The following is a 25719-nucleotide window of genomic DNA, read 5'->3' on the forward strand; positions in this document are numbered from 1 at the left end:
GAGCCTGGTGGCCTGTGGTACGGCTTTCAGAGGGCGGCGTGGGGCCCCTCGGCAAGCCTGTGGCTGGGGTGACAGGCGCGAGGTGTGGTCTCATGTGACAACCAGAGAACAGAGCAGCGGGCACTGCACGGTTTGGTCCCATGAAACCTTCCATGTGGGCAGCTAACAACCATTCTGTCTCTGGGGCCTCATGGCTTCCTGTGACTCGCTCCTTCTCTCTGAGGTTTTCATTTCCAAACTGTGCCTCAGTTCCCTGGTTTGTAAAAGGGCTAAAACAATACCTGCTGCACAGGTTGCTGTGAAGACTAAATATATCCATATTGGAAGTGTTTGGAACAAAGCCTGGGACACAGTACGTGCCCAAGGACTCTCAGTTGTTACAATTATTGTGCAGCAGCTTTGTTCATGCTCTGATCCCCTTTCTGCGGGTCTGGTTTCTCTGTTGGTTGCCCCACAGCTTTGGGGTTCCTTGGTACAAAGTAACCCCATGTCACTGAAGGATGGAATTCCAAGGAGGGAGAATCTGATTGGCCTGGCTTAGGTCAGTGTTTACTTGTGGACCAATCATCTGTGACCGGGAGATGAGGTCACAGTGTAAGAAGAGCAGGGAGGCTTGTTCAGGGCCGAGGGTGAGGAGGAATGACGGGCATGTGTTGGTGCATTTTTTAAACTTTATGTGACACTGTTTTTCTGTCTAGCGTGCAGGCCCCTTAGAAGTCCCAACGAGGCCTTTGTGTGCACCCCTGAGCGGCCCAGGAGCACCAGGGATGCAGCCGACAGGAACGGCCATCAATCCTACGATTTCTTACTTGTCCCAGCTCCTCAGCTTTGCTCCCACTCCTCGTCCCAGGGTGTGGACGGAGACACGGGGCCGGTGTGCAGGGGGGGAAGGTGAGCCAGGGCTGGGGGTGGGGAGCTGCCGCCGCCAGGCTTCTGGAAACTGGGACAGACAGCAGAGCAGTCTCCCCTAGCGCCTCAGAAGGAAGCAGCCCCACGTGGATGTGGACCTCCCCTTGTGAGACCACGTCTGACTTTCTGCCTCCAGAACCTGAAATGATCCTTTGTGCTGTGTAAGGAGGATGGGGCTTCTGGAGGACAGACCTGTTTGGGGTCAGGAGGCTACTGTCGCCATCTTGCGGACAACTTCAGAGGGAGCGTGAGTCCTGGGAAGGAAAAGGGACATTGGAAGATACCCCTAAACCCCTGCCAAGTACTTGTTGGGGTCAGGCCAGTACTTCAGGTGTCTTTACTTTGCGCCAATCCTTGGCCCATTGTGGATGCTCAAGTGAAAGGGGAAAATGACAAACGTCCCTTAAAATGCTGCTTAGCTCTCTCCTCCAGAGACTCCCACAGAGAGAGCTGTCTGCTGCTAATGCTGGTCTTGGGTTCACAGACACAGGGATACTCAAAACTATTTCCAAATCAAGCAACAGCGGAGATGACCAAACATTAACTGTTTGGTAGGCCCTGCCCTGGGCCCCTCCGATATTTTATCGCATTGAACCCCCCAGGAGTCTTTGGTTGTATCGTTTTATAAATGTGGACACTGAGGCTTAGAGAGGAAGACAGGTTTCCCTGGGCCACAGAGCAGGTTAGTGGTGAAGTCAGGATTTATATCCCGCTCCCCACACCCAGAACCTGAGATCTAAATCACGAGGCTGTCGCAAGGCTGACCATCACACAGGATAAATGGAAAATGCCGCCACGTCCTCTCCCAGCCCAAACACAAAAGATCAGAGATAAAAGACTAAAGATAGCCAGAATCAGGGGTTTTCTGGATCCTGAAGGGTCCCAGTTATTAATAAAATGTTAGTAACAACTAGGAATGTGACCTTTTACCGTTTTTTTGTTTTGTTTTCTTCTTTTTTACCTTTGACGAGATTCCCTTTGGTTCCTAAAATGTGGTAAGAGATTAGTATCTGGACAACCTGAAATTTTCTCCACAGGGGGTTTTTGGGGTGACCTTTGGAAAAGGACCAGTTATGAAGCTATTCCCACCACCTTTCCTGGGGCCTGAGGAACAAACACTCTGAGTCGTAGCCCTGCCTTTCTGGGACGGGTGTATCTGCGACTCATGCATATTTATATCAAGTAACACATTAGAGTAAATGTCAACGTAACATGCAGAAAAGTAAATGACCCATAAAGAAAAAGAAATGATTTTCTCTCCCATGAAAGCTTTTAAATATGCAAACATTTTGATGCCCAATAGAGCAGGTCGTAAAGAGAGTTTGGTGCATTTTCTTGACAGAGGTTTTATAAGGTTTTACAAGGGTTTGGGTTGGCGTGCAGTGTTCAATATTTCACTCTATTGCATTTTGAAACCTGTTTATTGGGCAATTCATACTCCACAGCACTGACGTCTCCACACATGCCTGGTGTGTGTAGGGTAAAGACTGAATACTGATAGATTTCTAAACCCAGAACGACTACACTTGGGGTGATGGGGATTATGCTTCCAAAGATGCCTGGAAATGTTAGGGATTGAAGCTTTACAAAAGTCAATTCTGGACTTCTAGCTGAGTTAGAGTGAGTTCACGACTGATAGGATACAGTTCATTTTTTTAAGCCCCTTAATTTGTTAATGCTCCTGGTGGCAAATGATTTATTAGACCAAGTCACGGGAAAGGTAATGAGAGAGGTTATCTCTTTATGAAACACTGGCATCCTCGAGGTCTGATAACAAAATTCCGATGTGAAACCTCTCCTTCATGCGTAACCTCATGGGGTTATTCATGATGTCTTCATGCCTGTGTGTCAGCGCAGCCCAACCTCCTAGCTTGAGGAGCCCCAGGAGATGATTTAGACCAAATTTAGGACAGTGTTTATATCAAGGGAAGGAAAGGGAGGATACGACTGGAAAGGGGCACCCAGGAATAACCAACAGGATTCGAATGTTTTAACCCAGCTCTGCCTGTATCCACGGGCGTTGCTGCTACTGTTCTGGTGACGCTGTTTTGTGGGGTTCTTTCTGGATCAGGAAAACGGCGGGAGGCTCGTACTCTTCCCCGCCCCCCAAAGGGAGGTGCTGACTCCCATGGATACAGTGACGCTGGAGGACAGAAAGGGACTGAAGTTCTGAAACGTGGCATAAGGACGACCTGCTTCGGAGCGCTGTCTGTGTGCTGATGCACAGGCCGCTGGCTGGCTCTGAGGGCCGACCCGACCTTCTCATGGCCCTGCTCGGGGGTGCTGGACTGGGACATGACCTGAGTGAAATGGGGGGCAGAGGGCTGGGGGTGATGGGGAAGTTGGCCTAGAGCAGAATAAAAGTAAGGAGACAGCCTGAGGATTCAGATGTGAGAGGGTGGAGATGTGGCTTCTAGAATGTGCCTAAGAAGACACTAGGCAGACATAAATTCACCTTAGGGAGGCCACTGGACATCCCAGCACTGTGGAGAAGGAAAAATCTTGTTTTAGTTTTAAATGTTAGCGGACTACATGACCACAGGTCCCACTGAGTTACATGTCCACTGTGATTGTAGTTTTAAATGCAATGAAGTTTGTCAGCTGCACTGGAGACTCCATGCGGGAAGGGTGGTATCTGCAGTTCTCACTTATATCCCTAGCTCCCTGCACATTTTCTGGATGGAGGGACAAAGGAAGGACGTGATACGACCAAAACTCGGTCGCCCCTCAGAGTTAGAAACCACACAAGGCCCATCCAGTGCGATGGGAGCGTGGAGGACCGGATCCCGAGAACCCGACCTGAGGAAGACAGCGGAGGAAAAACAGCCTACACTCTCTCTTCCTCTGTCTCCCAATCTACCGTCAGTCCATCAAGGTCTCCTACTGGCTCAATCAAGTCTTTACTGAAATATAATTCACATACCATGAAATTTGCCCTTTTAAAATATACAGTTTAATTTAGTGGCTATTAGTATACTCACAGAATTGTGTAACCATCACAAAAACCTAGTGTTAGAATAGTTTCATCACCCCAGAAGGAAACTGTGTCCCCATTAGCCGTCAGTCCCCCACCCAGCCCTGGGCAACTACCATCTGCTTTCTATCTCTATGGATGTGACTACTCTGGACATTTCATGTAGATGAAAACACACACACGTGGCCTTTTGTGTCCGGCTTCTCTCACTTGGCATCATGTGTTCACGGTTCATCCACATGTGGCGAGTGTCAGAGCTTCATTCCTTCTGGCTGAGTGACAGTCCATGATACGAACGAGGAGACCACATTTGGTTTATCTGTTCATTAGTTCCTGGACATTTGTTTTGTTTCCATTCAAATGCTAATCTTAACTTTCTATTTCTACAATCTGTTTTAATAATATGGAAAGAAGTGGAAGGTGACAGACATAGCATTTTCAATAAAATATCTCAAAATACAGTTTGCTATCACACAACTGTTAACTTTGTAGGAGGTTTCAAATGTTTCTCAGGACATAGTTATTGCATTTCCAAGTATATCACTTTATACATGGGCATAACTTATAAAGGGGGAGAAAATAATTAGTTACGGGGGGAATTGTCTGAAACATGTCATTTAGCTTAAACTGAATGTCTGAATTTGGATAAACAATTTCTGGAAGCAAAGGTAAAAACTCCTGGGAGAAATCGGTAATTTATCGCATGAAAAGTCCTAATTAAAGGGAAATAATAATTCCTTGAGTCTTTGCCTTTATGAATTTTCTGTTTTGAGAGTGTAATACTCTACAGACCCATAGAGGTAGAGCTTTTACTAAAAATGATATTATAAGCTATTTCAACTACCCCAAATTTGTGTTGGATACTGTTTAAATTGGTGATTTTAAAAATATATTAGGTTAACAACAGTTGGTTAAGAAATTCTTCTCCTTCTGTGTCCTTAAAGGCGAGGGTCACGGCGTAAGAGTTCCAATGTGGCGCCTCCTTATCTGAAAAGGACCCGCGCTTTGGGAACTCACCGTCATGCTGAGGCTGTTTTCTTGGCCCTGTAGCCAGACATCCACTACGGGCTACAAACGGTCGGGGGATTCTGTTTATGAAGTGCCAGCTGAAACAGGCGCCGTTCACTCACCGTCCGAGGTCACTAAGCGACCCTCATTCCTCCTTCTCTAAATATTTCTAGAAGTGGGAGATTGGGGAGCATTCCATTCCCTCTGACTCATCAAATCCTATTCGAAATCCCAGGCACATCATTACCTTTTCAACTTCCCACAATACCCTGTTTTAAAGACTATCAGCCCCTCTGGAAAGAGCTTCTGAGGCTTGTTTGTCAGCCAATGTGTGACGTTTCTCCCACTGTTCACGGGGCCGGATGCACGAGCCTGGGGAGGCACCAGCCTGAGTCAGCCCAGAGACCTCCTCTCCTCACCCTTTGTAAAGGTGAGCGACTCACAGCCCGGCCCGTGGAAATTGTCACCGAGAGCTCCAGGCTGCCCAGGTAATGCGGGCGGCAGACGCCTGACACGCCGTTGTCACTTTCCTCCTCACCCCCAGTCATCGGCACACACGACGTGACCCGGTCCCACATGGCTGCCACAAGCCACATGCCTGTCACAAATGGTGCTAAGTCCTACTCCGCCCAATCACCCAGAAAGCTTTTCTTAAACGCCTAGGGAAGGAGCAGGACACTGCCCCTGAAGGACGCCGGCCACAGACCAAAGCAGCAGCTGCAGCCCGGAGCCCCGCTTCATGGGGATTTCCTGTCAGCTCTGCCGGCTTAAATGACCAGAAAAGCTATTTCGTGGAGAAAAAAATGTGTTTCCTGCTAATAAGTCCAGGCTGCTATATGATTCATAGGACTTTTTATTTTGACTATTAAAGCAAAATTTGATTTGTTTTCCACATTATTAATAACTGCCCTCTAAATTCAGATAAATGATTTTTAAAAATAAGACATAATACCTAGAGTAAGAGAATACCATTTAAACGGGCACGAAATCATTCTTGTTCATAAAAATATCCGTAACCAGGTAACTGAGCTGCTCATGTGCCAGCTCCTGCGACGCAGTCCTACTTACGCCTATTGTCTCGTGTGGTATTTATGGCACTGTCCTTTCACTCGCGGAAATGTCCCAGTGTGGCTAATAAATTATGTCACCACCCCAATTAGAAGCTTCTTCCAGGCCCTTTGCTCTCCTGGTGCTTTAATATATCATCTGATTTAAGATGTTTTGCAGAATCCTGTCAGCTGAGGAGGCTGGGCGGTGAATCCTGTGACCCGTGCACCGGCTGTGCGCTCGGTGGTGAAGGAAAGCGGGGTGCAGGCCGGGGTGCTGGTGCTGTGGGGGCAGCCCCTTGTAAGTGTGGGGTTCGCAGTGGGATGCAATGCGGGGTGCTGCAGGCTGGCCAGGCCACCAGGCTTCCAGCCCTGGAAATGGGTACTAAGTGTTTCTAGATAAAGGCCAACGTTAGCCAATAGAACTTTCTTCTTTCTTTCTTACTTTTTTTTTTTTTTAAGAAAAGAAACAACAGTAGCAACCAAAATGAATATTTTTGTTCTTTAAAACCTAGTCATGTCACATGCTCCATCTACAAAGTAATTAATACCTCCGAGGGTTCGGCGTTAAGATTCTGCCACCTGCTTTGCCACCCGGAGAAGGGGAGCTCCTGGGCATTACGGTGGGAACCCATTTCAGGAATGGCCCTGAAAACCCAGGGCCTTCACATGACCAGCCCTCCCAGAGAACACCCCCGAAGACTTCCTAGCTCCCAGAAGGGCGGTCTTTTGCCAGAAAGACTTTGGCCAGCCAGAAAGGTGTTTTTAGGGTGTCAAAAAATCATAATATTTATAATACAGTTTCTGTTTCTCATTTAAAATTTTGATCACAAAGACAAAAGAGGAGATGGACAAAGTCAAACTCTCTAACAAACGTAATCAAGTTTGTTGGAAACACCTTATTCAGAAAGCTCACAATTCGATCAATACAAATTGCAGCCCACAGCTTACTCAAAACTGGTCCTCGCCAAAGAGAGAGCATGATTTACAAATTTCTAGGAGGCAAATTCTTTTCTTTGGGAGGGAGTGTGGGCAAGTTACTTTGCATTCTTAGGTGTTTAAGATTTTCCTGACATTCCCTAACTCCTGCCTGTCTAACCAGCCTGAGGTCACCTGAAGCTGGCCATCTGTAGGAATCAGAAAGCATCCAGGCTTAAAACGACAAGGCATCGTCCAGATTTAAAGCAGCCAGAGACCCCATGGGTTCGTGGATGACTGATCTCAACCCAGGAGACCCACTTAGAAGGTTTAGGGTTGGCCTGTGGAGGATTTCTAGAGTGGCTTGTATAGCTGTGTCTGAGACAAACAGCACCCCAAACGGCTGCGAGGTTAGTACTGCTGCCACTGTGTGTGGCTGAGCCCAGGCGTTCACAGAGGCAGGTCTGGCACGTCACCACCCCATAAACTTCATCGGTAGGAAACCAGAGAAGCGATGTCCGACTCCTGCCTCTGTCATGCTAAATATGGGTTGAAATGTCATGTTTTTATATTTTGGATATGTTATTTGAGATTGAATTTACTTACAAATTAAAAGCACTGTTGTCAGAAAAAGATAAATCTATATGATGCTGTATATTTACATTTATATCATTTGAGAAAAGTTGCCAAACTATCAACTGTTTTAGCCTCTTGGTGGTAGGATACTGGTGACTTTAAATTTTGTTTCTTTCTAAAATAATCTGCAAGTTCTGATCATTCTAAAGTGATTGTATTTCAGGTTAGTCAATGTATTTACAAGAATACTCCAATGATGTGTGTAAACGACAGAACGTTACTAGTTTGAAAACGAGGCTGCAGGCCTGTCTTCTCACACGGACCTGCCCTCTTATCTGCCTGCGCATTGTAATTCAATGGAAAAACGATGCTCTTCATGGCTGTGATTATTTCATATTAATTTCTATTCGCTCTCAGACTCACAACTCACACAGACGCCTTTGTTTCCCGTAAGCACTGAGCGTGCCTCACTGTGGAGAGCCTCCGGGACGTAGGGCCCATTTGTGGTGGAAATGCCCGAATGAGCCTGGTGGTCGTTCGCTTCCGAACCTCGTCAGGATTCAGCCATAGATCTGCCCGGCCTGGATCCGTGTGGACTCGATGGCCACTCACAGGGAATGACTCACAGGGTAGCCCACTCGCGGTGCACATGCGTGACACACAGATGTGTTTCCAACACTATGAGACCACAATACGTGAACTGTGCACACTTCTGTTTTTTGGTATATAGTTGTTATGTGACTAAATTTACAATTTTGGCTGTTTTTCCCATTTGAAATGAATGCCAAAAACTTTTCAAATGACTATGACGTATGACTTGTCATTAAATAATCAGATTTAATAAGACACAGAAAACTCAAAAGAGATGACAATGAAATAATCCATTTTAACATGGTTTAAAAGGTTAAATGAGGTAATTTTTCCTTCAGCCACTCTGAAGGGTTTCCGATTTCCTGGGTGACCTTCAAGAATTCTATCTCTGCATTTACCAAAAATATTTCTATTATTCAACTAAAACCCTGCCTTTATTCTTCTAAGGAACTGTGTTTTTAGGGTGGTCATGTCTGACAGAGACAAAGAGCTCGTCCTCTGGTGTATAATTTGAGGGAGATCAACCTGGAGGAAAAACAGGGTATCACTGGAAAGGCAGTTCTTAACTGCAGTGTGCTTTCTCCTCGAGAGCAAAGTCAATTTTGAACTTAATTTATATTTATTTTTTTAAAAAGATATAGTCATAAAATTGTTTTAAAAGATATTTTCCTACTTCTTTCTCTCTCCCGCTTTAACTTCTGTTCTCAAGTCTTGGCTTCCTGTGGCTGTCACTGTTTACTCCCTCGTAACGGCCACCTCTCTTGTCCCCATGGCCAGGATTCTGACATGGTCAGGCTACGGGGTTTCCAGCCCCGTCCATGAATCAAGCCTGGTCTGAGTCCGTCAGAACAACCGGGCACTCCTTTGTCTGTGATTGGCCTAGGCATGAGCATGTGACCCATTTATGGCCAATGAGACAGGAGGGGAAGGATGTTTGGGGCACTGGGAAAATTTTTTTCCTTAATAAGTAGAAATAAATCACACAAAAAGCCTTTTGCCGCCCTCATATTCCCTCTTGTGTTGCCTGCTGTTTTGGAGGACGTGACACCTGGATCTGAGGTCAGCACATTGGGACCATGAGGCACTGGGCCCAGAAAACAGGCACCAGCCCCTCCCCAGGTCACTTGAGTGCACACACGTGGTCAGTGCTAATGGTCGTCTTGGATTTGCCAGTGGATTAGCTGCTGTGCTTTGTATGGAGAGAGAGCTAATTTAATTTGTAGCATTGCAAATACTGTGGCCAAGTTCAGATGCTGAAAATGAGAATGATTACGATACCAACACGCCCCACACGTGACCAAAAAATGTGAGAAAACTGTCATCTGAACGACAGACACATACCAATGAGTTAGAGAGGGAAGTAACCCAAACAGAGCACCCTGCACAACACGTAGGAAGGAATCTGGGGTTGGGCATGTTGGAGAAGGGGACGTGACCGAACCTGTAGGAAAGTCCTGGATGAGACAGGCAGGTACTTGTAAATCAACCACATTTTCTTATCTCCCCAGAAGACACCAATGCTCACTGCAGACAGCGGCTACTGAATTCGCTTGGCAAACCACATGAAAGGACACATATTACGGTAGGTCCCTTGATTGCTCTAACAAGCGGCTCATGTTCCATATCTTAGTTCAGAGGTTGAAAGCACCAGGGCCTGTGGGCAGACGAAGGCGGGGGTTGGATCACAGACGTCCCTTACCTGTGGCACCGATTCTGTGAGTCCTCACCGAGGATCACGCTTTCTGCAGCACATCAAGCGATGTGTTCCATCACGACAAAAAGTTGTCGCCCCCAGCTCTTCGGTACTTTGCTTTGCAAAATGGAGTTTCAAATCGTCTGTTAGTGAACCTGCAGGAGACATAAGACAAAAGAATATTTATAACCTGTTCAAATACGAGCTAGAATGTGCTCGTCTATCTACGTATTCGGCAGACAGCGCAGATGCAAATTTTGGCTAATTCCATTCCATCTGTAATGTCCCAAAGGAAATGGAAAGATCTCACTGCTGGAGAGCCCGGGTACACTGCGCACAACCCTGCTACAAAGGGGCATGATTGTCTTGACTGTATAATGAGGCCTTCTAAAGGGAAGTCTCAGCTCACTTCCCGGTTCCTTTAAAACATGCTGCGGCATCTAATGAGACTTCTGACTTCACAGCAATGGAAGGCGAGCGCCTCCTGAGACACTCACCAGGGCCACGGCTATTTCTTTCGGCAGCCCAGGAACTACGTTAACATGCTGTCTTGTCATGAAGCCACATTTCCTAGTGTGGGAGAAAAATAACGTCTTTCTCTAATTTGTAAATACACTGAGGATGAGAACAGAGAGACAGAGGATATTAAAACAAAAGTCTATGTGCTGCTTCTCTTAGACTGTCCGATGGCACCTGAAGAAGCCACAGAAGCCAGACTGCACGCCCCCCCACCACCACTCTGAGTTGCTTGGTGTGTTCAGTGTTACGTGTGCAACCGAGGCTCGTACAGTGAAAAAAATGAAGCATTTATTATTTTTTTTGAAATAAGAGTTCAAAAAAAAAAAAAGCCCCACCCCCACCCCCACCCCCCACACCACCTGCTAAAAAATGTCACCAGGAAAGGACAGCCAAGACATTGGTGCTGTTTTTACAGCAGCTTCGATAATAATTCGAAACATTCATTCGGGAATTGTGCTGGGGAAGTCAGTGGCCCGCCTCCAGCTGAGCCCCACTAATATGTGCTGCCCTGACTGGCGAAGCCGTGCTGTGCTGTACGACTTTCTCAGTGTCTTTACTAAGATGCTCACTTATTTGGAACCCAACGTCAGTTTCATGAGTTCAGACTCCCCCTGAGAAAGAGGGTCTCATGGATGTTGGCGTCTGCTGTACGTGGCAGTGTTTACAGGTGCTGGACCTTTCAGATGTGGCTGGCCAGTACGAGGATTTATAGAAACAAAGGACCTGATGGACAAATGCCTCGTCTGTCAAAATAAGCCTGCAGATGGGAAGTGGTGGGTATTTTTGGAGAGCTAGAAACGCAGTCCTCGAGGCCAAAGTCATGCTGTTCCAGTAAGCGAAATCCGCAGTGCCAGGCCCAGACAGTTCTGGTGATACTGTATTTAGCCTGATAGCATCACATTAAACTAACAGCAGGACTCAGCAGAACGCAGCCATGATAAAAGCAGCAGAGCTGCTCGTCACATAGGACTTTATGTTTAACTATATTCAATTTCACCACTACATAAAAGGAAAGAAGGGTGCCCAGAGGGTTGCAGGCAGATCAGAGAACTGCTATTGGAAAAAGAAGCAGAAAGAGTAAAATTATCCTATTCTTCCACGAGACAGAAAGAAACATGCCATTGCTATTTTTAGTCAATAAAATTAATGTCTAACTAGTCCTATTGCATTTACAGTCTCCTTTTAAAAAGTCATACATAAGTTGATATAACTATGCATGCATTTAAAAAGTAACATACTGTATTTTGCTGCTTTTAAAATGTCCTCATACCCTGCTTTATGAATTCAATATATTCTGAGCATATCCCTGCACTATTAAACACACTATTTGAAAATCAAATCATTTGTATCAAAAATATATTGCCATCTTCATCTTGTTGGATTTTTTTAAAACAATTTAAAAAAATTATCCCTGATTGGCCGATGAGACAGTGGTCCTGGAATGATATGGTCAGGATTCAATTCAAGTCTACTGGGACCTCAGAAATATCTGAAAGCTGTGAAGTGACAGTTTCAGACGTCCCCTCAGTATATGTCACGTCTGGATCAGAGAGCGTGACAATAACCAAATAATAATGGCCGACGTTTCCCCTTCTCCATGATGGACACCAGGCATTCTTCTAAGCGCTTTTCCCGAATCAGCCCACCCAACTACCACCCTCAATAAAATGTAAATGTCACCACCTCCATCCTACACGTGAGTCATCTAAGAAACAGAGACAGACAATCGTTGAAGGCCACGCAGGAAACAGCACTAGGAAGTAACCGACTAAGAAGACAAGCCCAGGAAATTGGACTCTGAAAACACCCCTCTTAGTGACCCTTTTGATATCTCCTCTGTCGACAGGGTGTACAGCCTCTGGGCCACCGAGAAATCGTAATGTGGGTCGTGGGCACAAGACGCCTACATGCTCGTCCGGCAGACACAGGAAGGGGTTCCCACATCGTGGGCTTTAGCTGTGGGCAGGGCCCTGACTCCCCAGCAGATCCCTTAATGGATACTTTGAATTATTATCTAAGATGTAGAAACAACACCCAAATAACACGTCTGTCTTCTCACAGGGAATGCCACTGATGGGCTCACTGGTCACTGAGTTCATTCTATGCGCCCATCACTTTGCAGGGAGCGAGGAAACACAGTGGTGAGTCACAGACACGGTTCCCACCCCCAGAGGGGCGTGTACGTGCACACGACCGTGTGCATGTAACTGACGTAAGTCTACAAAAGGAAAAAACGGATTCAACGGAACATAAGAAAGGCCCCAGAGTAGAGGATTTAGGTTAGGGACCTGAGAGGAGGTTTCTGTCTTTCAATAGTAGCACAGTTCACCCCAACATAGACGGGGCATGGGCCACTGCAAGGCCCCAAATGGCGACACTGCCAAGCCCACCACCTGGACCTACGGTCGGCATCACCTCACCTCGAGCCTGGAGTATCAAAGCAGAAGCAAGGCTTCCTGGGCCAGCAGGAATTGGGGCTATCTGCCCACCTGGGAGTTCCAGCAACAGACTTCCTGAGTCTTCAGTACCCACAGACGGCTTCACAGCCTCTGGTGTTTAACTACTGGGCTGTTTGAAGGCAGAATTTATCTTTTTTGACATACAATGACCCAAACAGCTGTAGAAACATGTTGGGGTGAAGTGTCTCCGAGTGTGCTGACGGGACACAATTGTCAGGATAAGACAGAAGACCTGCAGCTTAATTGATTCATCTTCTAGGAAAGGGAAGCCGTGGGCAGATCGACGCGCCCCCACATACCGGGGGAACAGTCATTAAAAGCGTATTAGAATAACAGATCCAGGCCGCAGACCGGAACACGCGAAGAGAGAGGACCACCACCAGCTCCGTCTGAATCTGTTTCTCACACAAGCATCCTCCTCGGTTTATTCTGCCGAAAGGAATTAACTTAATGCAACAGCGTGGGGTCCAACAATTTCTGTGTTTGAAGCCAGGGGCTGCTATAGAGGGAACCGGGGAAATTGAAGTTCCCAGATTCTAGATTCTAGAACCTGCAAGACTGAAAAGGGAATTCTCCCAACATGGTTTTATCCCGATGCGCTGTTAGGATCATCAGAGGACATCTCAAATATCAGGGGACATGTGACGGCGACAGGAGGGCCCCATAAAAATCTATGTGCCTCCTCTCTGCTTCTTGGTTTTTCTCGCAGCTCAACTGGGGCTTGTGACTTGTTCTGGGAGGGCATGTGACATGTAGCACCTCTGGGAAAAGGGACTTAAGGCCGGTGTGCCTTCTCTACCTGTCACTCCCCTGCTGCAAGGGCCTTGGAGGTCACCTGCTCTGGTAATGCAGCTACAAGACAGAAGACAAATGCCATTTAAAACCAAGTCACATGTGCATGGGGAGTGAACCTATAAGATTTCACAGTGTGTGGGGGGAGCTGGTGAGCCTGACTCTCCTAGAAGCCCTCTTCCTGATGCCTTTCCAAGCCCACTCTAACAAATAAAGGAATGTATTTTCGTCAACACGATCTAGGAATAGAATTTCTGGGCCTCAGCCAGAGGCTACTGTAGGGGTGACGGATTCTAGAATAGTCTTTGTGCGTTCACAGTGGCGCGAGGACCAAATCTGACGGAGGATTACAGCTCTCTGGGGTTGCAGTGACGGATGGTGTCCACACGGGCTAAGCAGATGCCATAAATCATAAGACATTTTTACTGACTGTACTGTGACTAGAGCTTGAGCCCCGACTCTGACATTTCGCACATCTTAAATTAAGAATAATGGGTCCTTCTTTGATCATTTACCCAGTAGGTAGAATAAAATATCAGAGCTGAAAGGGCTTTTCATTGGGTTGGTGCAAAAGTAATTGCGGTTGAAAAGGTTAAAAATAATTGCAAAAACCGCAGTTACTTTTGCACCAACCTAATAAAATGGTCTTAATGAATCCCTCAGTTTAATCCAAATATCTATTGTGTTCCATGGACTGTGATGGGTACTGGGAATTCAGGAATAAAAGAGACCAATTCCCATTCTTAAGCAGCTTATATTTTAAGTGAAAAAACGAATATAGAAACTAAATAATTAGATGCATCCAACAGACTCATACAAAGCGTGCGGTGGGGCTTGGTGGCGGTGTGCTCAGCTCAGCGTAGCCTCTCTGAAGGAGCTCATGACCCACCTGCATCACAAAGGATGCCTGGCCAAAAGTACAGAAAGATGTCCCAAGAAGAGGGAACTGTGTGAGTAAAGGAGTGACGTGTGAAAGAGCAGGGTATACAAGGAACAAATGATCAAACACGTACATGATGGTGACTGTGTCGAGACCAGTCCAAATTCTTTGTACCTATGGGTTCCATCACATTTAATTAGGTGTTCCTCGGATGTGAGGTGGAGAAATGGCAGTACACGAAATTGTAATCTGGCTTTGTACTTTTCTAGCACTTTGTTTTCACGCATCGAATCTTGGTTTTTTGTTTTTTTTATTGTGGTGATATGATATATTCACCACATATTTCTGCATGAGCTGCAAGACTGTGTGTAAATAAGAACATCTCTGATCATGTGCAGATGGCCCATTCTCAGATACTGCGTTTTGGGATGGAATGGCATATGTTTCAAATCTTGGAACACTTACAATGAAAGTCATTGTAAGAAATATTATGTCCATATGGTTAAATATTAAATCTGTGTTAAGATGGAATTTTATGTGTTTTCAAATATGGTATAGAATATAAACCCTTGGCTGATGTCTTTAATATATAAACAACCTTAACAAATAAAAAAAGCAAAGAGTACATATAGAAAATTCACCTGAGAAGAAATAGAATTGAAAATAAATATCAACCTTTCCGATAACAAAACACAATATACCATCTATATTGATAATATTTTTAATCATATATAATATTATACGCGCTAAGAGCTAATAACCCAAATTTGGAAAAGAAGATTGTATTTAGTACAAACTATGTATTAGTACAAACTCTTCGTAGGACACTTTTTCAACATGCATCAAAAGCCCTTAAAATGTATAATCTTTAATCCAGCTCTTATTTTTGATAGTAAACATCAGGTTTTAATCACATCTTGAGCATATTTCTGTTCAAATGTAATTGATTTCTACATTGCTTAAAATAATGAAAATTCAGATCAATCTACTTGTTTAAAAATTACAGCTGGGTTACATCTAGACGGAGGTTGCAAACCAGAAGTCATGAGGGCAATCTTGCCTCCAGACATGTCCCCATTGGCCAACTCAGTGATTTAAATCAAAGTTCCATTGTTCCCCAACATTTATAAATAGGCCCTTAAGATAAACTCTGGGATGCTGACTGGCCTTGAAAGAACAGAACATTTGTCAGCACTGCATTCTAACATGAGAAACCCCGGCTGCCACTAGACGTTCAATCAGACAGTGGACGCGGTTTTCTGTTTACTGCAGCTCCCCTCACCCCTTCCTGACCTGCACAATCCCTTCACTCACGTCCTCCACCTGTCTGCGTCCTGGGAGTGTCTGAGTTTATCGTTTTCGCATTATACACCATGTAGTCAATCCAAGTAGTATCATATTAGTCAGCCATTAGAAATGGTATCATTGAAATATTTACTGATGGAGAAAGATGCACCTGAGGTAAATAAGTGTTGAGAATGTTACAAATCAAAATTCCCAACATGATTATTTTCTTGCCTCCAAAATGCATTTTTGCAAAGAACCAAAGACTAGAAAGCTCTGCACCAGAATCTGAAGTAGGTGCCTCAGTGTAGGAATAGCTGGCACTTTTCATCTCCTCCTCCTGCTTAGCTGCACTTTCCACATTTCCTATGGTGCCCACCTCTGCCCCGTCTCCGTCCACGTCCGGCTCCTGCCCTCAACCCCTCGCTCGCTCCACCCCGCTCACCACTTTGGTTTGGCCCATCGGGGTTGCTCACCTTAGGGCCATGGCTTGTCCCCAGAATGTGCCGTCCTACATCTGTGTCTGGCCGGTCCTCTGCACTGTCCCTGTCTCGGCCCCAGTGACACTGCTCCCCTGACTCTGCAGAAGCAGATGGCCAAGAGCGGGAGCTCGGTGACCTGGGCCTGGGCCTGCCCTACCAACCACTTTGGAGTTCGAACCTCTATGTCACTGTCACTTTAAGTGGAATATAATGAAAACTTAATCATAGGCTGTAAGACTCAGAAACCTGAAATGTCTAACAAGATTATTCATTAGGAAATGTTTTTTTTTATTTTTTATTAGCACATGGAGGGGAGAAAGTAAGATCTGTTTCTTCACTGGCTTTGAAGTACTAGTGCCTAGTTCTCAGTATTTCTCCATGTCCTGTATTTCCCACGTATGTTACCTTCTTTGAAAGGCAATGTGTATGTCATTAAGTGATTTTCCAGGCATGTCTCTGGATAGCTGAGACACAGACGAGATATAAATCCTTTTAAGGCTCCATTGTTTCACCTGTAATATGGGAGCTAATTTTTGAAGTGACAAACTTACACTGTTACTACTTTTACAGCCAAATCTCATTTGAACATGTGTTTAATATGGCTCCAAATTTTTTGCTCACCATTTGAGGCCATAAAATTTCTAAAACGGAAATCCAAAGAAACTTATACAAATGGACAGATATAAATTTAGATATAGAACAGATAAAAGGTAGATACGTGTGTAGATACAGACCAGATGTAGATACGGATGTGACCTAGATGCAGAAGATGGCCTGAGGTGTCGATAGCTATGGCATCGGCACAAATGGAGCTACAGAATAGATGTACTTTTCCTGTGTGTTGGACCAACCATTTTTCTGCCACTTTCTCTGCCCCTAAACCAGCAACAGCCTGGAAATAAACTACATGAAACTAGAAAAATGTTAATGTCTCAGTGACATCAAGGTCTCCAAAAAGATTCTCAATGGGAAAAAAAGAAGTCTCGAAATAGAAAAGTGTTTGGCATTAAATTAAGTATGCTAATTAGCCCGAACGACTCAGAAACCTCATCGACCAGCCCTGTGAAGAATTCACTCCACAGGGATCTTTTATGACTGCTGGACTCAAGTCATTTTCCCGGGTCACCTTCTTCATTTGAGGAATTGATTCCTCTATTGGAAGGGGCATGGCCTTTAATTTGTGCTGCGACTTGTACAGGTTTCTTCTCCTTGGCACGTGAGCCCGAGGCCTCTCCCTCAGAGAGAGGAGGCCGCAGCCCTCCCAAGACAGGCTGTGTGAGCATTGCTGACATTTCGCACTGGATTTCCTGGCAAGCATTTTCCGATACCTGCACCTCGAGGAGCCGGCAGGCACCTGCGGGAACAGCTTAAAAGCTCCCAGCAGAAAACATGGATTTCTAATGCATACTCAGATGCCAAGGCCCGAGGCTGACTGCGTTAGGTCCAGACTCTTACGTGCTTAGTCAGCACAGACCTGGAAAAACAATTCCGTAACCAGTCAGTCCTCTCAGTCCACCTCGTGGGAACATCCCTGGGTGACTTCAGAGGCTTCTGAGTTGGGGAAACAGGAAATGTAAATGAGGGAACGCTGACGTGGGCAAGTTCGAGGGAGAACCAAAGAGGAAGAAAGTGCTATTACGGGACACGTGGGGGCGGAGATGGGTCATTTCTGTCATTCATCCACACGAATTCTTTTCAAATAGTAAATGCATTTTAAAGTTGTAGAATGCATTTCATTCCATTTCTAGAATATGGCTTTTACTCTTTCCTTAAGATATTTTTACATTTCTGATTAGGGAAGTAAGTGACAGGTGACCAGATCAGATCTATTATTGTGTTTCTGGTGTCCAGCTGACGGCCTGTCCACTGTGTGGCAGTCTTTGGTGGGAGGTATTTGAAATGAATTAGTACAATGGCTCTACCCACACTTATCAGTATTGCTCTTCAGAAATCCTGGGCGGTTTGATGGAGCTGGTTGAGGCTTTATTAAATTCAAACTCAAGCTATTAAATCAAGGCTTGGAGCTCCTACGGCCTGGCCAGTAGAGAAATCAATCGCCATCTATTGCTTTGGGGGTTTCTCTCTGTTATCCTTGGCCCCTGTTTTCTCTCAGAAGTACGGCCACTCACAATCCCCAGTGGGACGGGGTGAGTGAGGAGAGAAGAAAAGTGGGGGTTCAGTGATTCAGTGGGGGCACCTGCACCCTGAGTCCCGGCTGGGTGAAAAGTCATCCAACTGTCTTCAGATGGGTGCATTTATTGTATGTAAATTACACTCCCTCACGTTGATTAAAAACAGGTAGTAGAGAGGACACACAACAATTAAAAAAGGGTAATAGAAAAGACACATAACGATTCTTTTCTTTGAACGAGCTCCAAGTCGCACAAAACGTCTTTTCTACGCCAGTAGCGAGTGTTCTCTTTAATTTTCTGCAAATACGTAAGATGCTTGTTTTGAACAGCACCTTGTTAGGTGAGAATTCCCAGGTTTCCCCCAAAACCTGGTGCTGTGAATGGGTGCCGGGCGCATTTCCTAATTCTGGAAATTAATGGCCGCATCCCTGTTTCCTTGGCGAGGCACGTTACCTACTTCCTCTCGAGAACGGCCGGTCAAAGAGAAACACAATTCTTTTTCCTCACGTGTCCGGTAGCAAGGAGGAGATGGAGGAACAGGAATCAATACATGTGACGGCCACCTTCCCACCGGAGTGAACGGGCTGGGGTGAGTCCCTGGAGAGAACACTCACTACTGGCCTAGAAAAGACGTTTTGTGCGACTTGGAGCTCGTTCAAAGAAAAGAAAATTTATGTGAGTTTTCACCCAGCCGGGACTCAGGGTGCAGGTGCCCCCACTGAATCACTGAACCCCCACTTTTCTTCCCTCCTCACTCTGTGGGTGAGAAGTGGGTAAGTATTGGAGAAACAGGAAGCCCATTCTGAGTGCAACACCTGCCCCACCTTCATGGCTGAACAGCTTGCTCAGGGAATTTGAATCGCATGTGCCGGGGTCAAGACAGGCGGCAATTCCGAGGTGATGATGCTTGGTATGTGCTTTCTAGGTCATTCTTTTGCAAGAAAATCAATTATTAAAATGACACTATATCGTCTTTTTCACACTTGAGTGTCTTCAGGAGGGACGGTGAAGAAAAGCTTGGAATTACATGTGGAAAGGTCTCCTTTTCAGTGCAGCTCTGCCACCAGTTAAAAATGCAAAGAACCCACAGGGATGCATAATTCTTGTTACGTTATTGCATCTGTTTGTTTGTTTCAGATCAAGGGTCAGCAAACCTTTTCTGTAAATGGCTGACTAGGAAATATTTTTGGCTCTCTGGGCCAAAAACTCCAAATGAAAATGTTCCATAAATATCTCCATATCCATGTAGAACAGAAAGACCATTTTCAGCACGTGCGCTTTACAAAACCAGCGGTGGCCCGTGGGCCACAGCTGCTGACCCTGTGGTCTCTCGGCCTGACACGACTCTGCCCACAGCCAGTTACAGCAAACGGCCTAAACCTGAGCCCCCGAGTGTGCCTGTTCTACCAGCCTTCTCGGTGCTGTGACAAATTATCACATATTTGGTGGTTTAAAAACTCATAGTTGTCATCTCACAGCTGTGGCGCTCAGGAATCCGAAAGGGGCATTTTGTGGCTAACGTCAAGGTGCCAGCAAGGCCGGCTGTTTCCCGGGGCTCCAGGAGACAGTCCGGCTCTTGTCTTTTCCAGCTCCACAGGCGCCGCCTTCCTTGGCTGGCAGCCCCTTCCTTCAACACCAAAATCAGAACCACAGCGTCTTAAATATCTCTCTGGGACTCTGACTTCCCTTCTGCTCCCTCTTTCAATGATGAAGTCCTTTATGAATGTGACATTGGGCCCACTAGATAATCCAAAATAATCTTCCTACTGTAAAGTCGGCAGATTATCAACCGTAATTCCATCTGCAATCCGGACTCCCCTTTGTCACGTGACCCACACACGCACAGGTCCCAGGTCTGTTTGAGCCTTTCCTGGGCTGTTGTTAGCAGTATATGCAACTCTAATTCTCACACCTTCTATCATCTAAATCATGGCTCTGAATCCCTCTCAGTTTCCAACTTTAAAGCCTGTGTACCACTGTTACATCCCCACCTTTTCACGTCACCTCCTAATTCTCCATTTCCGCTAAACAATATTGGTGAGTTCTATTTTCCCTTTTTCTTTCACAGTTCAGTGAGAAATACTATTTATTTGCAGAAAACCCCTGACAACTTCCCTTTGATATCCCAATCGCTAAGCCAAGGGACTTGCTATCTAAAAACAGGGAGACACTGCTCAGTGTCTGTCCCTAAACTTTACAATAACCCAGACTTGACACCTCTATGTGCTGTTATTTAATGAAAACACAAGTCAGTGGCTTTGCCCATCACCAAGCGTCTAAGCCAGTGGTTCCCAGCGGCGGGCAAGTCGGTCCGCTTGGGAACATCGGCAACAGGGAAACACTTTGGTTGTGACTACACGGGCCATGGGTTGGACGCTGGTGTGGAGAGACCAGGGTGAAGACAGACACCCCACAATTCACAGGACAGACACCCCACAATTCACAGGACAGACACCCCACAATTCACAGGACAGACAGCCCAGAACACAGAACCATCTGGCTCCACGTCAGCAGCGTTCACACAGGGAAACCTTGATGCAAACAAAACGGTCTAAAAGTTAGAGAGTTTTACTCGAGGGAGAGGTGACCACTAAGCGTCAGGCAGTGACCCCTTCCCTGAGCTGAACTATTTTTAAAGCATGTCCTCGCCAGTGGTCCTCACTGCTCTACGTCCCAGGACGGGTTATTTCAAATATTTTTTTAAAAATTGACATACAGAAACCTGAACTCACACCGCCTTAAACAACAAGGTAATTGTTCTTTTCAGGTAACAGTAAGTCCAGTGTACAATAAGCTATGGGCTAGCGGCCAGTGGCTTCAGGGCCTCGGTGATGTCACTAGACATGCACTGCCAGAGGTAAAGGGAACCACTAGAACAAACTCCTCTGCTCCTGGGAGACGCAATGACTGAGGCAGAGAGGCTGTCCACTCACCAGGACACGGGGTTCAGAAGAGAGGGCTGGTCAGGGCAGAGAAGAATGATTTCTGAAACATTCTAACCATGTCAACACCCATGAAATAGATCCAATTATACATTTAGAAACTTCTCCTAAAGTCAAACCCCGCCCAGAGTGTCACTGGAGCATGCTACCAAATGTTCCAGGAGAGTGAACGTCTCCTTCACGAAATTTTCCAACCTATTCAAGAGGAGGGCACACTGTGCCATTCATTCTTTGAGGCCCCGTGTTACACTCATCACAACCCTGAAGATGCATCGCCAGAGAAGAAAACTATAGACCAACGTCTCTCATCAATATCAACACAAAAGTCCTCAACAGAACACTAGGCAACTACTAAAGCGACATGTGGAAAAAGACCATACACCATGGCTAAGTGGGACTTATCTCAGCAATAAAAAGTCGTTTTAACATCTGGAAACCAATTATCATCGCACATTGTATCAACAGAATAAAGGTCAGTGACTCAGATTATCTCAATAGACTCAGAAAATACTTTGTGAAATTCAATACCCTATAATAATAAAAATCTTTAAAAAAATAAGAATATAAGAGAGTTTCCTCAGCCTGAAAATATCATCTGCAAACATTCCATCGCTAACACCAAATTCGACGGTAAAGCACTGAATGTTTCTTTCTAATATCATAAAAGACACAGATGTTCCTCTGACAGCTTCCTTTCAACAGTGTACTGGAGGGTTTAGCCAAGGCAATTAGGCAAGAAAATGAAATGTAAGGCATATAGATTCAAAAGGAAGGAGTCAGACTATGTTCTTTGCAGATGGTATGATCTTGTGTTTAAAAGATGCTAAGAAATTCATTTTTAAAAAATTTCTTAAAACTAAGGAAAGAGTCCAATAATGCAGCAAGCTTGCACAAAATAAAATGAATATACAAAAAAAATCAGTTGCGTTTCTATGCACTGGGAATGACTAATACACAAATTAAATTAAGCAAACAGATCAATTTGCAATAGCATTAAAAAGAATAAAATACTTAAGGCAAATGTAACAAAAGAAGCATAAAACTTGTACTCTGAAAACTACCAAACAGTGTTGAAAGAAATTAATTTTCTAACCAGGGCAATTAGTCAAGAAATGAAACAAAAGACCACAAAAGTAGGAAGGATAAAGTAAAACTATATCTACATGTAGAGGTCATAACCTTGTATATACAAAATCCTAAAGAATCCACATAAAAACTATTACAAATAGTACAGGAGTTCAGCAAGGTTTCAGGATAAAAGATTAAGAAACACAAATCAATTGTATTTCTAGACAGTAGCAATGAGCAAACTGCAAATGAAATTAAGAAAACATTGTATTTACAATAGCAGTAAAAAAATAAAATAGAAATATGTATTTTTTTAAAAGTACAAATTGATACTCTGAAAAATGACAAAAATTGTTGAAAGAAATGAAGGAAGGGCCACATCAATGGGAAGACATGCCGCCATGCTCCTGGACAGAAAGACTTAGTCGTGTTAAGATGCTAATCCCCCCAGACTGATCTAAAGATTGAATATAGTCGCTGTCAGAAGCCCAGCTGACCTCTTTGTGGAAATGGACAAGCAATCAGCTTCACACAGAAAACCCAAAGATCCAGATTAGCTAAACAATCTCGAAAATGAGAACAAAGCAGGAGGATTCACAGCGCTCAATTTCAGCACTTAATGCAACACGACAACGACACAGAAGTGGTCGTGATACTGGCACTGGGGCAAACACACAGACCAGTGGGACAGAAGACGGATGAGACCAAGTCTGGATGAGGACGTGGGAAAACTCAACAGTCATTCACCGCTGGGAGGAATGTAAAGACATACAGCCACCTTGGAAAACAGCTTGGCAATTCTTCAAAATATTAAGTAGAGAGGTACAATGCGACCTGAAAATTCCCTCAGGGGATACACCCGAGAGAAATGAACACACACATGCACAGGAAGACTTGTGCATTAATGCTTGTAACAGCATTAGCAATAATAACCCAAAGTGGAAACAACTGAAAGGCCTGTCAGTGATGAATGGGTAATTAAAATGTGGTTTAGCCACACAAAGGGATAATGCTCAGCCACTCCAAGGAACGAAGGACATGCCATATACCATGGATGAAACTTACAACTATTATGCCAAAGGAAAGAAGCAGTGCACAAAAGTTCACATATGATTCCATGTAGATGAAATGTCCAGAGTGTGTAATGCATAAAGCCAGAAGGTAGATTAAAGATTGCCCAGAGCGTGTGGGTTGGGCAGTAATGGGGAGTGACCACTAATGGTATAGGTTTTCTTTTTGGCTCCATGAAAATATTAAAAAATTGTTGGTGATGATGATTGTGTAACTCTGTGAAGGTGCTAAAAAATACTGAATTTTACATTTTAAATGGATGAATTGCATGATATGTATATAGTATCTTAATAAAAAGATGGGCTTTAAAAAACAGTCCCATTGCATCTTGCCAAGCAATTACCGTGCTAAGAAAGAGCATCAAAGAATGATCCAGAAGACATTTTATTAAACTCACACTATTTGTTCTATCCACGCCATGCTTTCCTTACGTGCTTAGCACACGTAAGAATGGTATAAAGGTGGTACGAGAGGTTTCTGTGCTTTTGGTCCTGGGGTGGTTCCTGTGTTTCCCTGCTTTTTTCAGTGAGGAAACGCTGATGTATTCCAGGGAAAAAAAGGGGATGCAAAGAGACTTTTAAAATAGGTGATGAGGAGATGGCATATTCATTCTATTTCCACAGATTCAATTCATTGGGTGAAACCTGGAGCAAAACTCATTTTAATGAAGTGCTTTGCAAACCACTATGGAAAAAAGAAGAATAATCAGCATCGCTGTTCAACAATGTTGAATTGACTAAACCATGATTACTTTTCTGGAAATAAAAATCTTTGCATGAATACAAAAAATAATTGTAATTAGGACTGGGAAGAGCGAGAGCTGAATTAAAAATGCTCATCTTTTATTAATCACATACATTTTTCATAAGGAGACTATTTTTACTAGCTCAGGCTAATAAAAAACCATTATTCTATAAAACTGTGGAAATCGGCTCATGACAATTTAATGCTGTTTTCCAAAGCTCTTATTTTGCAGGGGCTGAGATAAGCCAAGCTCACGTGGGTGTTCCTTAATCAGACTGTCCTCGAGGCAGGTGCCCCAAGCCAGCAGCTCACATGCAGGTATGGAGTGTCACTGGCCCCGGCCTAACAACCCCTACTGTGCACTGGATGCTCTGAGAAGGAAGAGAGCAAAATGGGGCAGGATTGCACCCGACCCCAGGGCTTCCGGGGACCGCACCGCCCCCTCTCCCCAACCCCCACCCCCTGTGCCCACACAGGTAAGCTCCTATCTTCTGACCTAAATCACACGAAGAAAAACTTCTCTTACTTGGATGCCTGAAGATTAGAAGAGCAAGACTGAGCGAAGACTGAGCGCTTAGCGGACCGGAATCCTTTAATTATCTTTGACCTCCACCGTGCACATGGCTTGGCAGACAGAACAACAGAGCAATGAAGCCGCTCACACGAGCTTGGTGGGTTCTGCAAGGCAGTGGCAGGTAAGCCACGAAGCCGAGGTTCAATTCCTGCGTCTGAGACTCTAAAACTCATTCCCTTTCCGCTAGACTGCGTCCGTGTCCGTACACAGGGGATGGCGTTTGCTGGCAGCGCGGAGGAGGATAACAAAGTCATGGTTTTAGGCAATTCGTTATCGACAGAACAGAGACTCAAGTCAAGGGCTTCCTTCCAGTGGGCCGGGGTGTGTATCGTAAGATTTTGTTTTTAGCTCCAGGTAACGTAAGTCCCTATTCCAGGCTATAAATATATAAGGAGTTATGTTTTCACACAACAAGAACCAGATATAGGCAGGTTATAGATGACACGTGGCTCATGACATTCCTTCCCTCTTCTTTCTCCCCCAAATTCAGCAGGTGACTTCTGTCACATGGTCACAAAATGGCTGCTCCGTCTCCACATTTTGCATCTACATTCCCAGGAGGTAAAAGGGGGGTGGTGCCAACAGACTACTTCTCACAAGGCTTTTTATGTGGATAAGGCCGCCTTCCCTAACAAAATTTCAATTGTGTCACAATGATTCAAACTGGGTCACATGCCCTCAGAACCTGGGGACCTGGGGGATCTGGAAAGCAATTTTGTTTTCCAGCTGCCGTAGTAAAGAAAGGCAGGGAAGGACCAGGAAGGAGGCTGGCTTCAGGGTGGCCAAGGCAAGCGGCTCCCCAGGGAATTGAGTCCTACAGTGACGTAAGGAATGCTCCCGGGACCGCAGAGGAGTGAACAAAAGTTCCTCGTCTGTACTTTCAGTGAATCTGGCTTCATCTCATTATAGAAATGATCATGAATATTGCTTGAGCACGACTGTGACAGCTTCCTTTACCAACATTTCGTCAGTGAAAAGCAGTATGATTGTTGGGCGTGGCACGCGTCGTCAAAATGACTGTGTGGGGAGACGACAGTCAGAAGGCAGAGCTAAAGAA

The 25719-nt window shown here is 45.0% G+C and overlaps 1 long non-coding RNA gene across 4 annotated transcripts in view; it reads right to left on the reverse strand.

Moving 5' to 3' along the window:
- The window catches only part of LOC141569167 (uncharacterized), a 467986-nt gene that overhangs the window by 86243 nt on the left and 356024 nt on the right, over window positions 1-25719 (reverse strand). For all 4 annotated transcript variants that reach the window (XR_016022426.1, XR_016022429.1, XR_016022427.1 and 1 more), the window contains one exon: window positions 9722-9870. This is a non-coding gene — a long non-coding RNA (uncharacterized LOC141569167). The remainder of the gene's footprint in view (window positions 1-9721; window positions 9871-25719) is intronic.

This window comes from Rhinolophus sinicus, chromosome 9, assembly GCF_057876585.1.
Source record: "Rhinolophus sinicus isolate RSI-liver-muscle chromosome 9, RSI-T2T, whole genome shotgun sequence".
Lineage (NCBI taxonomy): Eukaryota > Metazoa > Chordata > Mammalia > Chiroptera > Rhinolophidae > Rhinolophus > Rhinolophus sinicus.